We start from the raw sequence: 16,816 nt of genomic DNA, 5'->3' as shown, positions 1-16,816 counted from the left end.
AGGGTTGTAACTGGAGATACTCCAGAACAAGAGACATGGATTTAAAAGATTATGACTCAATAGCCCACCAGAGTCCGATAGCCTAATGCCATGGGTAGTAACAGAATCAATCACATGGAGTTCTAAGGATCAGACTTACACCTTTAAGTGAGCTATTTACAATAGACAGCAAGACACATAAAGGGAGCCATACCTTTCACGTTTGCATTGCCAAACCCACGACACATTGGAATACAGTGTCCTTATTAAGCAGCACCAAAAGAGTTAGTGGAAGCAACATTGGACCCAGCCAACTGGGACAGATGCAGAAATGTGGGTATTGCTGACTCTGCTGATTTTCCACTTGGAAAAGGGGGTCGTCCAAATTAACAGAACAAGATATTTGTCCCTGAACAGTACTCACTTGGGAGGACTCGGAAATTCTGCTCACACAAGCTGTACACAGAATAGTTTCAACAAGCAGTTAAGACTTCAGCACTGATGACACTAGTTACTCAGTGTTACTTTTGCTGTGCACTGAACCATTCCACACAACTAGCTATGTTAAGTCCTTTGTACCAGACTCCAAAAGTATGACGCAGAAACAGTGATATTATGCAGTACAGATACAGGAACCTCTTTCACACACTGGTTACAGACAAAGTACATTTTGGAGATGCTTCAATCTGGTAAATGTAAGCACAAAACTTAGCTCTTACCCTCTGGATACATTTAAGATGTGTGCCCATGCAACAGTATCTGTAAAAACATACTCATGCCTACATGGTAATATGCAATTTCTTGTATTACTTGTAATATAACGCAAGGGAGCTAGGAAGATGGACAACAACAATTTCAGCAGCAACCAGCACCACCACCATATTTCTTCTATATTTTTTCAGGTTCTGCAGAACTTAAGTCTATTTCTCAGCACCAGCAGTTGCCTATGCAACTCAGATTTCACTGGATTTCACAGAATCACAGAATGGTAGGGGTTGGAAGGGACCTCTGTGGGTCATCTAGTCCAATCCCCCTGACGAAGCAGGGTCACCTACAGCAGGCTGCACAGGACCTTGTCCAGGCGGGTCTTGAATATCTCCAGAGAAGGAGAATCCACAACCTCCCTGGGCACCCTATTCCAGTGCTCAGTCACCCTCTGAGGGAAGAAGTTCTTCCTCATGTTCAGATGGAACTTCCTATGCTTCAGTTTGTGCCCGCTGCCCCTTGTCCTGTTGCTGGGCACCACTGAAAAGAGTCTGGACCCATCCTCCTGACACCCACCCTTCAGATATTTATAAGCATTTATTAGGTCCCCTCGCAGCCTTCTCTTCTTCAGGCTGAACAAGCCCAGCTCCCTCAGCCTTTCCTCATAGGAGAGATGCTCCAGTCCCCTCACCATCCTCGTAGCCCTCCGCTGGACTCTCTCCAGTAGCTCCTCATCTTTCTTGAACTGGGGAGCCCAGAACTGCACACAGTACTCCAGATGTGGCCTCACTAGGGCAGAGTAGAGGGGTAGGAGAACCTCCCTCAACCGGCTGGCCACGCTCCTCCTAATACATCCCAGGATCCCATTGGCCTTCTTGGCAACCAGGGCACACTGCTGGCTCATGGTCACTTTTATTAATTATTATGTCCCGTATGTATCAGAAGGTCTCCCACCCCCACTCAAACCTCTACTTTTCCTTCAACTCAAGATAATCTAATAAAGAAATATCTCCAAAACTTCAAAACCAGAAGTACCCTATTGATTTTGTAAAACCAGTTTTACAAGAATCTCACCTCCTTTGGGGCAAGGACTGCTTATTGGTATACACCTATACTAAATCAGTAAATCACTTTTAGGCTCGTTTTTGTTTACAGTGTAGCAACACTAAAGACTTGAAGGAAGCAGGCAATTTACTGGATTAAACACACAAGTAAGGGCCTACCTTCCTAGCTTAAGGTCTCCAATAGATTTACCACAATGCAGAATAAATCAATTTCTCTCTGCCTCAGTTTCTAATCTGAAACATGGGAATAATACTACTTACCAGACTGACCTGTTTTCTTTCAAGTGGAGCAGATTCTCAAATAATAACAGGCACACCTATACTAAAGTGAATAAACTATGCTGATTCACAACAGCAGATTGCCTGGGCCAAATTCCATGCAGTATGAACAAGTCAACAGGAAGCACTCCAAAATTATTTCACTGATATGCTCTGATCTTCCTTCCCCTACATTCCAGTCAGCTGGCACTCTCGCTGCTCCCTGTAAATATATAGGCACAGGTATCAACCTTGAATTCTGTCTTCCCTTCCCCTTTTATTATATTCTCCCTCCTTACCCCTTAAAAGCCTTTTTTTTTTTTCCTTCTTCTCCTCAAAAGCACACAAATGGGAACTGTAGCATCTGGAGAATGGTATTTGTAGCTGGGGTAGTCACACTCAGTGTGGGAGTACTGATGGTAGTCACTAATCTGAAAGGAAGAATTCAAGTAACCATACACTTAATAGAAGTTCTTTTCTTCTCACAACCATGATTATTCAATATAAGTAAAAAGATTTACATGCTATATCACATAAACATAACACTGAATCACTGTGCCAATCTAACATGGAATCACATAAGCATACAATTAGTGTTTAATGGAAGAAAACCTGAGTGCAAGACTGCTGTACAACGAAAGTAGACTTCAGCTACAAGAAAAACAAAGCGTCCAAAACATTTTTACTCGCACTGATTGCCACAGATTTTTAACTGATTGTTTACTTTAAATAGGAAGACTAAACTGTAGATTTATCCATTTTTAGAAGCTACTATAAACAACTGAAAGGCAATATCATTTTCAACTTTTACAATGCTGACAGAGAATGAAAGGGTATCACGGAGCATGGTATGATTACGCTTTCTAAACAAAAGGATCAGCAGCTGGAAGAAGGCTGCTGGTGACAGTCAGTTTTCCCTCTCCCTCAAACTATTTTTATTCCCAAGGAGCCAGGACCTATCCTCAGGGTGCTTCACCCAGAGGAGAAGGCAGTAATGTGCTGCTGAGAGGTACTCCTCTTCCACATCCCCTCACACCAACATCACCACAACCTTCACCTGCTCTCCTGGGACCTTCTGATTCCATGTACACAACAGCCCTACTCCAACGTTGTCCTAGGAAATGGAGACAGCCACCACATGGCAAGAAGGCTTACCGTAACAGCAGAGACTAAGATGAGATAAAACAGCGCAGGGCACTACACTAGTACTGCATTGCCACAGTAGTATCAAGACCAACACTCACAATGATACGTTTACAATGACAGCACTACTGTGGTATCAGTGTAGTGCCCATCATTACAGTAACTTCTTGGCAGAGTTACTCTTTAAACAAATTCCGCTATCTAAAAACTAATGCCCCGATTTTAATGGTCCTATTGCTGTGCTAGAAAAGATGTTGAAACGCATCTCTCCACACACACAGAGAAATTCTCATGCGCTCCTTTCATTACCTCATCCTTCCATATTCCTCTCCTTGCTGTTTTTTTTTTTACTTTTAAAATTGTTCCAAGAAAAATCCCAGCTCCTCTCCATTTACACTCTGGTTATTACACATTAGAGGGAAAAAAAGCCATATGAGGATCAGAAACATACATGACTGTTGATTGCATGATTTTAAGTCTCTTTTAAAACAACTTCTGATCCCCAGGAAGCCCATATGAGTCTTACCGTCCCGTGGACTACCAAAGACCACAGCATGGAAAGCAGAGTAGAGAAACAAAAACTAACCATAACACAATGAAGGTTTCATAGCTGAAGGCTTAAAATGCATCCTGCATATGTAGGAAAATGGCAAAAATCATGGAAAAAATACATGGATAGTTTTTACCATCTTTCCTGCATTATGCAAGAGTTCCTGAAGACGCTGCACAGGTTTCTTCTATACCCGACAGAAAAATACAGGCATGTCTCATACATAGTACTTTCTACACACAATAAACAGGGATTTTACAGATACTCGTCCCCTTCCTTAGTTTAAGTTTCTAAAGTCTTAGAGTAAGATGGCTTATATACATGATGATGAAATCATCCATTATATTAACAATAAATTTAGCATAATTAAAAAAAAAATCAGCTTTTTTGACAGAAACAATCCTGGACAGAGAAGAGTAGATAAAGTTACAAAAGGGAAAACAGAAAGAAGGTCCCAACTTCTGAGGAGTCACACATGTGTATTTTACATCAGGAAGGAGCAAACTTAAGATCAGTATTTTTGCTCATGCAATTTTGTAGCAATGACAACCTCAGTGCAAAACTACAGCTTCAGGTACTGGTATTCCCACAGTCACAGACCTATACTGAACTAATCAGCTCTGCAGCTAAGAAGATACTGCTACTACAGAGAGGAACTAACCTGAAGCATGCATTTAACTGGCCAACAACATTAGGTTTTGACTGGCTGCAAAAAGTGCAGCTCATCATCACAGGAAAATACATTTGATAAATTCAACACTGCACAATCTATTAGAGTTCTGCATCAACAGCCAGGCACCCAAATATAATTCCTGCAAGAAGTTAGGTGGGAGAAGGCACTGTGAGTTTTAAGCCAAAAAGAAATGGCCATACAGGTATGGGAATTATGTGGAAAAAAAGAAAAAAAGGCATGAAACTGAAAGGAAAAGTAGACCTGGCGAAATATGCCAAAATGTAGGTGAGAAATGGAAGCTAAGTCTCTGATTCTGAAACAAGTTTCATGGTGACAAATCCACTGATTTCAGCAGGATTCTCCCAGAATGCAAAATAAGGGGTATGGTGGGATTCCTCCTTGGGAGAAGAATTGCAGTTGACTCAAGGACAGCTACCTGGTGTTCAGCAAGAGCACAAACCTTGCTAGTGCTTCCCAATTTATTCCTGACCAGAATGCATTCCCTGAAAGGGTAATAAGGGAAGCTCAGGTAGCCACATCCTTTCCGTTCGGGGTCATTGACAAGAGCATCCTTAATACAGCAAATTCAAACTACACACAACGACACATTTACATGATAAAGATGCTTATCAGAGACAATTACTGCAAGCTAAGCAGCAGTGGAACACTAAAGTATCTGGAGCTTCAGCTAGATGCAAATTACCAAAAACATTCATTATTAGTAATATAGGCCATTGTAGTCCTCCTACAGAGCTATGAAAAAGGTTTGCTAGTTGGGGGGGGGGGGGGGGGGGGGGGGGGGGCGGAATGGATGTTAAATCCATCACCAGTCAGGTAATTCAGATTTCAGACTGAACATCTCAATTGGGGCAGTTTTGTCACACTGGCAAGAAGGAAGAGACAGAGACAAAAAGTATTCCTTGGACACATCAAGGACTAATTTCCGGCTTTCACGTAAAATTTTGTCGTGTTAGCAAATTAAGCAAAAGCCCTAAATAAATAGATTCCAAGTCCTTACAAAGCGTTACAGGAGCTCAATATTCTGCACTGTGTAAAGGAACAGCAAAGGCACTAGGAGACAGAATAGCTGGTGCAAGATCCCCCAAGGGCTGCCAGCAGCAGTATCTTAAACAGACACCAGATTCTTCAAACTTTGCCAAGTGCTTCAGCCCTGCAAAATCCACCTAAAACTATATTTTTGGGGGAAAAGAATTAAATCCTGGTACTCCCGATTCAACTGAGAAGTTTCCCATGGACTTGAGCAGGGCCAGGATTTCCTCCCAGATCAAGACACATTTGCTCTTACGAGATAAGGAGTACTTACAGAAGAGTTTTTTCTTCACAACTATGCATCAAACCCTTTTATACATTCCTGTTACCCACGCTCCTTATCTAGAATACTGTGCTACAGCAGCGTTACAAAGGGCACTGTTGCAGGCTCTCTACAGAGGGTAAAACGTCCTTGAAGGACAGGATACATCATCCTTCCACCACATATAGATTTATCTTGGTTTCTTCTCCTGCCTGTTGTGCAGGCCCAATCAGTCAATGAAAGGGAATTTCATCCTTGCACAGCAACAATGACAGCCTTTCTAATCATGTCAATATACTAATAGTAACTATTACAGCTAACCATGTGTCCTGTCAGCAATTTGCTCCACATGGGCTGTGAAGTGGCTGGGAACACTTAAAGAAAACTATACTACTAACTGTTTACAAACTCTGTTACAGTTACAGCATATGTAAGGTTTCAGATGAATCTCCATACAGATTTACCTTTTTGTATCGGTTTTAAACAGAAGTGTCAGCAATGTACAGTGTGTACAATTCATCAGTGCTGACAAAATACACTCCCTGCCTCAGAGAAGCTATTACCATCTAAATACCCATCATATTTATAATCTGTACAGGTGAAGGAAAGAGTAACTTTTGGGGGTTTTTTTTGTGTTTTGGTTTGTTTGTTTTGGGGTTTTTTTGGCACAACCATGAAGCAAATATGAACTCTAATTTTATATTGAGTGGAATTTCCAGACACTTATTAAAAGAAGAATTTTGCCACACACACCTAGATACAAGCTACTTTAGGCATTCAGATATTCTCTCTGACTTCTGTGGGACTTGAAGTAAAATATACGTGACTTTTTGCAAGACTGGAGCACTAACTAATTTCTCTAAAAACATGAAAAAGGTTTATTTCATATTGTCTGGCACTTAAATATAAACCTTTTTTTACTATTGTCTCACACAAACTGAAGAACAAAGAAATTGACTGGCATCAGTTAAAGTTAAGTGTTTGCTCACTTGACAATTGCGAGAGCTGAAACATCCAAAACATGGTACACCAGACTACAGCAAGTACTAAACTTGCTACTGGCCTAACAACTGAATTCAAATTAACATCCACATTAACTTCAGCAAATCCCACTGAACATTATTAGTTAACGTCTTGTGTGAAAACACACTATTCTTACGGATGTTAAAAAAAAAATCAGCATTCTGAACATTACTATTCCTCTACCCCTACTCTGGAAACACTTTACCTTCTTCGACGCGAGTTCAATGCGAGTTCAAGCGTAGTGGTCAGGGCTCAAACACACCGGACAAAAACCGCCAGATGCGCTCTGCTTCTGGTTCCACCTGCCAATACCTGAGTTTGGGTCCCTGCGTCTCCTTGGCAACCAGCAATGATGTCAACTAACCCCCACAGCAGGAACACAGGCCAGGTCCCCTGCTCTGCTGTGTACGGCGGCTACATCGTCCCTCAACCTCAAGAAACAGAGAATCGAGATCTTGGCATGTAAAAAGCCGTTCCAATCCCCTTTCGCTTTGACAGAAACCAACTGTGACAGTTGGGCAGCAGTTTGAAAGGACGGCATGGCAGCCATACTGCCAGTAACGGAAGCCTCCTTCTGCCCAACGTATCCATCCACAACGCTGCCTTTAAAGCTTAAAAATTTCCAGGATATCAAACAGGACACTTGTAGTCACAGATGAAGCAAGGTATTAGTGTATTTATTAATATATTCTTTGTAGAAAACCGCATAGGCAGTTGGAAGACTCCCATCATCAACTGCTTTTCCCTAACCATACCACCCAACTATAAACTGTCTTTGACTTGCTAACAAAAATAGGTGCTGCTGCACAGCAATAGCAGCACAGGTTTAGGCTGACCAACTAAGAACCGCAGAAGGTATCCACGACTTGTGTTCTAGAACACTACAGCCTCTTTCACTGGTCGCCCTGAATCTCCAACTTCCTCTCAGGAAAACTACAGGTCCCAGGATGCATCAGTACATTGCAGCCCAGGCAAGCCATTCGGCTAACGGCACAGCACTGCATACTGGGGCCTGTAGTTTCCACCAGCCACATTCCTACTGGAGATGAGACCAGATGTAGGCCATATTGCACACTTCCACAGGCCAGCAAACAACATACACATACTGTACAGGAAGACCGCTGCTCGTAATCATCAGGTAAGCGGGATAATATCCAGTTCTCGCACGTCACAGTTAAGAGGACAAAGATTTCCATAAAAATACACATCAGCTGACCAAAAAATCCCAAACAATAATCAGCAGCTTAGCTACTTTCAAACATGCAGAACAGGCCATGGCTTTTTAACATCTTTACAGTGAAGTGCAGCAAGAATCAACACCCCCACCCCCCCCGACAGCTACATTTATTAACAGCAAAGAGTGCTCTTCTGAATATCAATAGGAAAAGTATGTTTGGCGAGGGACATATTCTCCCTATCTAGAATTTAGTAATCTGGAAACATATTACTCCCTTCCTCCATTTCTAAAACACACCGAAGCAGAAGCTCGCCTCTCTTCCAAAAAGCAGCAGAGCTTAGATGAAAATTAAATAGCTGTATCTCAGCGTAGGCCTCAGAGAAGAATACGCTGTACTTCAGTTCAGTAAAGGGAAGGGCAGCTCCCCCTACCAGTCTGTTCTACAAATGTTTTAATCGAGGGAGGAAACAACCAGGGATCAAAATGAGTAAGTCCCCCTTTCTTTTTCCCCCCTTTTCCCTGAGCTCTGGATTATTATTAAAAACCAATAATAATCATATACTATTCTATCTAAGTACTTCTATGGTTCACTGGTCTTTGCAGCATTTGCAGACTAGCAGGCAGCATCTGCAAAAACATGCAGAAGAAAAAGGGCCAAGACTCTGACCCAAGAGAAAGACGGCGTCCCGTTGCAACAGAAAGACAAACAGTGACGCTTCAGTCACCTGAAAGGCATCCTGATGCACTTCCCCATAGAGGCAAGAGGCCTCAGGAGCATCTAAAGATTTTGTCAATACAGCAGTACTGTCCATAGGCCAAAGACAGCTGTTGCCATAGTTACTACCAGCCAGCTTATCAGAAAATTATTGCAATTACTCAGAAGTTTTGTTAAAACAATTTAAAGCTTCAATAGGATACCACTTGATCTCTTCAACTAACTGTTTGCAACTACGCTGCCTTTGGGATCCACATAGTTAACGACACTTGGATCTGCGGGGTTTTAGTGGAACAAGGGAAGGAATCGATGTTCCCTCTCCCTTTCAAGTACTGACAGCTTGTACTTCGCAGGCAGAAACAACAAAACCGAACCGATCGTAAGCTGGGCTGCTCTGCTAGTGTTCTCCTCTCGCAGGACTGGAGACCGATCGCAAGCACAGGCCATCTTAGAGTCACAGGCTCAAATCTGCCCTCGTTTGTTTTAACCACTCACATATCTGTACTCCCATTCGAGAAACGCATCAGCTACAGTTTCAAAAGGTATTTCCAACTACACATGTGGTAGAGTCCCTCACTTTCAGAGCCAGGCAATACAATTTCTGTAGCAAATGAACTTGGTAACATTCCCTTTTGTCCTACAAGGGCAGTACTGTCAGGTGGAAGGGCAGGATCTGGAAAACACACATTTAAGAAATCCAACATTGAAAAAAAGCATAGAAGCTGTGTGAACACGGCCTACAACAGAGCTCACATTAACCAGGACCTCACTCCTTATGTACCATCTATAAACGCATTCCCACCAGTAACAACAAACATGAGGCTCTGGCTAGGGGTGGGTGGGCAGTAGTACTGGGGGGGGGGGGGGGAGGGGTGTGTGGATGACACACACTACGACTGTTTTCTGGTGCGGGTTTTTTAAAAGATGCTTTGGGCATACAATGTCTAATTGAAGAGTGAGTGTTTGCAACGACAGTGAACAAGAAACCTCAGGTAAGAGGGAACAAGTAATAAGTCAAACAGCTTTTAAGGCACAGGATACTTCACAATTCCAACACAGATATTAAAATTACGTAAACAGTAAGACAGAAAATAAATGCTGCAGAGAAGCCTATGCTGAGTACCACATTCTTTCCTCAAAAGCCTGGGACGATCAAAGTATTAAAAGATTCTGTGGTAAAGTTGGGGCTTTGTTAGGGCAGTAGGCATGGCAATCCTCTCGGACCGGAGGAAGGGACCTTTCAGAACTTTCTACAGGTTAAAAAATTATTTTAAGGACAATGATTCTAACTGTAAAGTCTCATTGTCACATGAGTGCACCTTTCCTCAGCATTAAAGTACGTTTTAAAAAAATAACGCTTTTGATTTTTCTACATTTTATAGCCATTCCATGTCTGCACTCACCACTTCACTTTTGTGAGGTTTTGGCGTAACAAAAGCAGAGTCAAACAAACTTAAATTCATACTTCACCAATTTTAATCCAGTGAGAAACTTGGTAAGGTGCAGGAGCCATAAATTATTTAAAACTTATGAAAGGAACACACGGGCTTTTTTTTTTTTCCAGATGAGACTGTATTTGCAGTAAGAAAAAAAGAAAGGAAAACAAGAAAATAGGAAGTTGTGCCCCCCCATATGTAAATAAACTTCTTTTTTGCCTGCATAATGCATATCTCTACCACCAGCACAAGCCAGACACTGGCTTTGTGCTGTACTGAACATGAAATATTAATGTAAGATACCTATAAAAACTATCCTTCAGTTCACCCTCTATTTACAGGGCACAGAAGTAAATATCTTGCCCCTTGCATTCAGCAGACATCTCAAAATCCTTCCATGCACTGCCCCACCTTTCCAGTATATGGTTTGTTCCTAAATAACCTTTGTGCAGTTAAAATACATCAGAAACAGGATGTGAGCTGCTTTCTGGCACAGAGTAATTGAACAAGGGCAATTCACGAACATACAGGAGCCAGGCCTTTTGTGGAGTCTTACACTTCTAGTGTATAGCTACGCATGTGACTGCACAGTTGTGAGCATAAAGGGTGAAGAGGACAGTGAAGAAATACTATTAGACGCATAATAATAGGGTTTCAGTGCTGTCCCTTCTACACGAGCAGCCTCTCCTAAAGGCTGTTCTGCTTTACAGCTCACATCACTATGTGATGGCTCTCCAAGAATCTAAGCCCTATCACACTATGAAGTTCCTTCTGGAAGATTTTAAACAAGCAAAATCAACAAACAACAAACCCTGAACAATAGCAAAGGGGTTAAGTCACCAACATGTGTTTCTCACATGATGTTCATCTCGAACTTCTGGTACCCACGCAAAATGCCCATAACACACGAAATAAGATAGTCCATCAAGGTTCTTGCAAACTGATATTGAAATGAAAGATAAATTCTTGGTGTAAACAAAATTCAATAGTACCAATTCGTTTGACTGAATAAAGGGCTCCAAGTATAAAGGAACTGAACAGCTACGATTTGTTCATATGCAATTATGACCATTATAAACAAACTGCATGAACAATGCAAGCGACAGCCGGGCTTACTACTAAAGCTTTCCAACTACACACAGAATTTCACAACTTTCTAAGGTGCCATTAAAACATGCTTTATTTTCCTAAAAGGAAAAAAAAAAGGCACCACACAAAAATGCATGAAAGTTGTCTCCTTTGTACAGATCTAGTCCAAGAATTTTTTTTTTAATTATAATTTCTACAGTGACGTTTATCAGACAAAATCTCATCTCTAAAGAAGAGAAGCAAAGCTGGAGTAAGAACTATTTCAGGTCCAATGCTTGAAAAACAGATGAAGCTGAACAGCCTAGTGTGAAGGGAGATCTTTATGAAATCTAAACTGAAAGCCAGGATCTTTCTGTTGAAGCTGGAAAACACAACAGCATTTTTCTCTGAGCAGCAAAGTTTCAGTTTCCTACTTTTGCTCAAAGTTCTTTGAAGGAAAGTTTTATATTTTCATTCCCTAAAGGAAGAAAACCACTTTCAAATGCCTTCTTCAGCCTCACAACAAATCTAGTTCAGGATGCACATAGACAAGAGCAAAGATTAAAAGCTTTCATATAGGAATCTCACAATGACTAATGGTAAAATAATTATTAATAACAAAATATTCCTTAACACCACATTTTGAATTATACACCATGTTAGCTTTGTTAGTTAACTGAAAAAAAAAGAATCACAAAACACTAAAACCTATAATGGGATCCACTCCAAGTTTTTTGTCATTCAGGTCAGCATGGCTAAAAACTGAGGGCATGACACAGTTGATATCCAGCTGGTGGTAAGTACTTGGTGAGCAAGCACCTACCTACTGCTGGACAACGGGTCTCTTCAGACCTTGAAGTGAAACTCTATACATGCCACTATGCAACACAAAATCAATGGATAAAGAGGTTGCTTCATACTCCCTCTGTATCAGTTCAAATTCTAGCTGATGTAACTATCTTAAAATAATCTAATTTCTCTACCACAGTAAGGTTGAAAGGTTTAAAAACATGCAAGAAGCACTTCACCTATTTTCTTTAAACAGTTTCATTTACTAAGCTACAGAATTCCTTTCTAGAAAATAATAATAAAAAATGCCCCTGAAGAAACAGTTTCATTCAGCTATCGTGAAACATGCCCAGATATAAATAAAATTCCCAAAGCCTGTGATCTTTCGACTAAAGTGTGGTAATTAACTTCTCTAACTAATATGGGTAGTTATGCACATTATTTTTTTTTCTTTCTTTCAAGATCCTGTTCTTACTAGTAATATAATGTCACTATTTAAATATAAAGTTATATTATACACGATCACTAACAAGCTTAATATGAAAGTTTTAGCATTACACGTTAACTGGGTAGAAGTCCTGCATTTTGGATTTCTAGCATTGGTTTTTTTTTCCCAAGGTTTTGAAAAGCATGTTATTTCCTTCACAAATTAAGCTCCAAAATTAGCCTCCTTTTATCAAAGTTAAGCATTCCCCTGCTACATAGCATATCCAGCCTTACCAGCTAGCTCCGGGCAAGCACAGGAAAGCCAGAGGAAGCTGACTTACAAAACTGAAACTAAGCAGGTGTCTTCATAGTTAGAGTTGAGCACAATGAAAGGGGGGGGGGGGGAAGGGAAGTAAACAGACAGCCAAAATCTTTTTTATTTCTGACACCTGAAAATCTACAGCTAAGTGAAACAGATTATATATCTATGTATCTATCTGGGTGTACAGGAATATTTGTCCTTCAACCTGGTAACAAGCAACAGCCTATCCAGTCAAGGAAACTTCACCAGCCCAGAGAAGCATACCCCTTACCGGAGCCCTGCCATGACTCTCGAGCGCACGTCCCCACCTGATTTTTCCATGCTCCGACCTACCGTGCACCACAGCACACAACTTTCTCGCGACACACAAGTTATTACCCCCAGTGGGACCTTTTCACATGCAGTCACCACAGTGAACAAAAGTTCATTGTCAAGCTCAGCGCTTGGGCCCAAACAAACATCCAGGGGGTAGGAGGGGGGAGAAAGAGGGGAAGGGCTCCCATCCACAATTATAAGATTTGCAGGCAATCACCGTTACTTACAATTAAAAAGTGGGAACAGGTGTAGCAGATACCATAGTTTGATAGCTGAACAAAGAATATTACAGCACGTGACTGAAATGTGATGACATTTGTTCACCAATCGAAAACAAAAGCCACTCTCCAATGGCACTCTTTCCTCCACCCCCAAGAATTAGGAACTTGGAAATCTCTCCATATTGAAACACATCTGTTCATAGCCTCATTTTTTGACACTTGAGAAGAAGTTGAATGAAGAGCTCCACGCATTAATCCAATACGAATCCACCTAAAAACCTCAGCGTACAACCCTGCCAGCTCCCACCAAACTGCAGAGGTAGTCGGGGGGGGGGGGGGGGGAGGGGGAAGCTCCACCGACAGCGAAGCTCGGAATAATAAAGAAAAGCAAAAAAGAAACACCACAAAAACATACACCAGCACCAAAAAAACCCACAAAAAAAACAACAAATCCCGCAGATAATCAAGTGAAGAAAGGAGCATGCACAAGAGGACCACACCAAATGGCAGAGTCCCGCATAGAGACCCACTCCACCTACACAGGCGCAGGAGGGAGGGGAAAAAAATAAAAATACAGAAGTCGCCGCCGTCCCCGATGCCGGCGGCCGTGCCGGAGCAGGAGCGGGAACCCCGGCGGCGGCCCGGCCCCCCGCTCCGTACCTGTGCGGGAAGGGCGAGGGGGGCAGGCCCGGCTCCAGAATAACAAGTTGCAGAAGAAACGGAATTTTCCCGGCGCTGCTCGGGCCACAAAGACGAATGAAAGGAAGGAGGAGGGGAGAAAAAAAAAAAAAAAATAAAAAAGAGGAAAAAAAAAAACCACCAGCACCAACCAACAAACCAAAATCCGCAGCAGCGGCTTTACTACGAATTATCCATCACCGAAAGCGTCATCATTTCCCAGATCATAATAAAACTTCCCCGACAGCATCGCGGCGAAGGACCCGACCGAGAGAAAAGGGCCTGGAAATAATCATCCTGAAGGAAACCAGAGGGGAGGGGATAAGCCTCCCTCCCCCACCCCATCCCCAGTGCAATGTGTCATCTCCTTCCCCTGCTCCTCCCCCCAACCCCAATGTGTCACCTCCTCCTTTCACCCCAAGTGTCACCCTCCTCCACCGCTCCCGCTCGCAAACTTCTGCCGGAGCCCGCCGGGGAGGCCGGGGGGCCGCCTCGGGACGCTCCGCTCCCCCCCCCCCCCCCCCCAACTCTCCCCCCCCCCGAGGGAGGGGCCGGGGGCCGCCGCGAAGTTGCTGCTCCTCATCGCCAAGTTGGCCAGAGAGTGCGGGGCGAGCCGCCGCCATCCCGGGCGGTCCCAACCCCGCGGCGGCGGGGGGCGCGGGGGGGGGGGGGGGGGGACGACACGGCGGCCGGGGGCGGGGGGGGCAGGGAGGAGGAGGAGGCGAATCCGAAAGGTGGGATACTACACCCTGCTGGCGGCGGCGGTGGTGCTGCGGGCCGGCCGGGGTCCCCCTGGCAGGACCTCTCTGTGAGGGGGAGGACTCTTCTTCATAGGGGGAGGGTGCCGGCGCCGCCGCTCCTCCGGGCCTCCCTGTCCCTCTCTTCTGGGCGCCTCTCTCTCTCTCCTCCTCTCACTTTCTTTAAGCTAAGCGGGGAGTGGAAGATGGTAGGTTGCTCCCTTCTCCTCCTCCTCTTCGCTCGCTCTCGCCTCTGTGGGGTCCTTTTCCTTCCCCCTCTCCGCGGGGGGCTCCTCCTGCGGCCGGGAGGAGGGGGCGGGCGGGGAGGGAGGCACGAAGCCGGAGAGGCGCAGGAGGAGAGAAACTGTGACACAAAAACAAGCCGAGAAGCTGAACTCTTCTTCAATCCCATTCACCCGGCCCGGCCGCAGCACCGCTCGCCGGGATCCCTCCGCCGCCGGCCTCCCTCCCTGCCTGCCTGCCTGCCTGCCTGCCTGCGGCGCGCTCCCGACACGCCGCCGCGCGCGCCCCCGCCCGCCCCGGCCCGGCCCGGCCCGCCGCCGGAGACCCGCGGGGTACGGGGGGGTGGGAGCCCGGACCGAGGGACCCACGCTCCCCGCCCCACCCCGCGACGGCGGCGGGGCGCCGGCGGCCGGGCCCGGGCCGGGGAGTTGGGGGGGGAGCCGAGAGAGCGGGAGGGCGGGCTCGGTGGCTCCTCCTGAGGGGGACTACTTGACGTGTCGGTGCGGCGAATTTATTTCCCTTTGCCTAAGGAACGGGCTGTGCTGCGGCCCCCATTGCCTAGGGAAAAAGCCCGGATGTGAAGTGAGTGAAACTAAAGTAGAGTGAAGTAGGGCACCAAACTCTTGCCGGAGCGGCGCCGCCGGCCGCGGCACCGGGGGGCACCGGGCGGCCCCGCCGCTGCTGCCGGACGCGGGGCGCTGATCAGGGAGCGGGGGGGGGGGGGGGGGCTCGGCCGGCGGGCTGCACACACCACCCCCACACAACAACCACCCCCCGCCGCCTCCCCTCCCCCCCGCCCCGCGCGGTGTTCGGCGGGGGTGGCACGCGGGCGCGCGCCCCCCGGCCGGCCGCGGGGCCGCGCGCAGGAAGCTGGGGCGGGCGGGAGGAGCCGCGCGGGGGCCCCGCCGCGAGGGGCTTCGCACAGGAAGTTGATGCAACAGGGCCGCGCGCGCGCGCGATGGGGGGGGCGGGGGGCGCGCAGGAAGCTGCCGCCGCCGCGGCGGCGTGAGGGGACGGGGGGGGGGGGGGAGCGACGAGGGGGGGGGGAGCGGTGGCGGGGAGCGGCGGGCGGGAGCGAGCGCGGCGTGCGCGTCCCCAGGCGAGGCGGGAGCGGCGGGGTGCGCGGCCAAGGGAGAGCCGCCCTCCCCTCGCCGGCGCGCCGCCGGCCCTGCCATGTTCCTCGCAGGCACCGCGCAGCCGTGCGCCCGGGGCGGGCTCTCCCTCCTCTCCGCCGCGCCGTGCCCTGGTTGCTTGTTTATTTATTTATTTATTTATTCGCCTGTCAGCTCGCCGCTCCGGCGCGGGGCGGTGCTGCCATTTGCTTTCGTGCGGGGAGCGGCAGCGCGTTAGCTTCCCCTGCCCCCCCCCCCCGCCCCCCCAGTTCCTCTTTTAATTCCCCTCCAAAAAGACAAAAAAAATCGCGGCCGGTCGGAAAGTTTTACCGCCGGGCTCGAAGCGGTGATGTCCCGTCTGGCAAGTTTTTAACCTTTCCTGCGGCGCGCCCCCCGGCGCGGGAGGCGAATCAGCCCGAGTGTTACCTGCGGGGCCGCTGGGGCCAGGGGGCGAGAGCAGGGGAAGGGCCCTCGCCTGCTCCCAGCCCCCCCCGCCGGTGTCCGGCCGCCGCGGGGTCTGCGCTTGGCGCAACGCAAAACCCCCTGTTCTTTGAAAAAATTTTTAATAGCAGCTCGCGTCGCTTGGCTTCTTCACACCGTTCCCGAGCCGGGAAGAAGGAGCGACCGTTCGCCTCGTCTCTGCAGGCGCTGCGGGAAGCGGCGGCGAACTCGTCGTCGCCTGGCGAAGAGGGATCCACGGAGCAGCCCTGATGAGTAACCGGGGGACCCGACGCGGTTGGGCCGCAGCGCGCGGTTTGGTCGTCTGGAGGGTTCTGGTGCCCTCGGCGCCCGCACCGGGATGCACGGCACGGTCCCCTCTTGACTGTCAAAAAACTGCGCTACCAGGCCATCGTTTATTTAATTACTGTT

General features: G+C 46.7%; 1 protein-coding gene across 7 annotated transcripts in view; it reads right to left on the bottom strand.

Annotated features, from left to right (window-relative positions):
* The window catches only part of PHF21A (PHD finger protein 21A), a 140,587-nt gene extending 125,525 nt beyond the window's left edge, over positions 1–15,062 (bottom strand). For 4 of the 7 annotated variants that reach the window (XM_075425691.1, XM_075425686.1, XM_075425692.1 and 1 more), the window contains exon 1: positions 14,603–15,062. The gene's annotated coding sequence lies outside the window, so the exon portion shown is untranslated. Of the gene's footprint in view, positions 1–13,182; positions 13,812–13,836; positions 13,987–14,006; positions 14,174–14,602 lie in introns of those variants that run through there. The other 3 variants (XM_075425689.1, XM_075425687.1, XM_075425688.1) reach the window with 3 other exon arrangements.
* Positions 15,063–16,816: the final 1,754 nt, after the last annotated feature.

Source organism: Opisthocomus hoazin, chromosome 7 (assembly GCF_030867145.1).
Source record: "Opisthocomus hoazin isolate bOpiHoa1 chromosome 7, bOpiHoa1.hap1, whole genome shotgun sequence".
Taxonomy (NCBI): domain Eukaryota; kingdom Metazoa; phylum Chordata; class Aves; order Opisthocomiformes; family Opisthocomidae; genus Opisthocomus; species Opisthocomus hoazin.
Note: the sequence above shows the minus strand (reverse complement) of the source record. Positions and strands in the feature narration are given on the sequence as shown.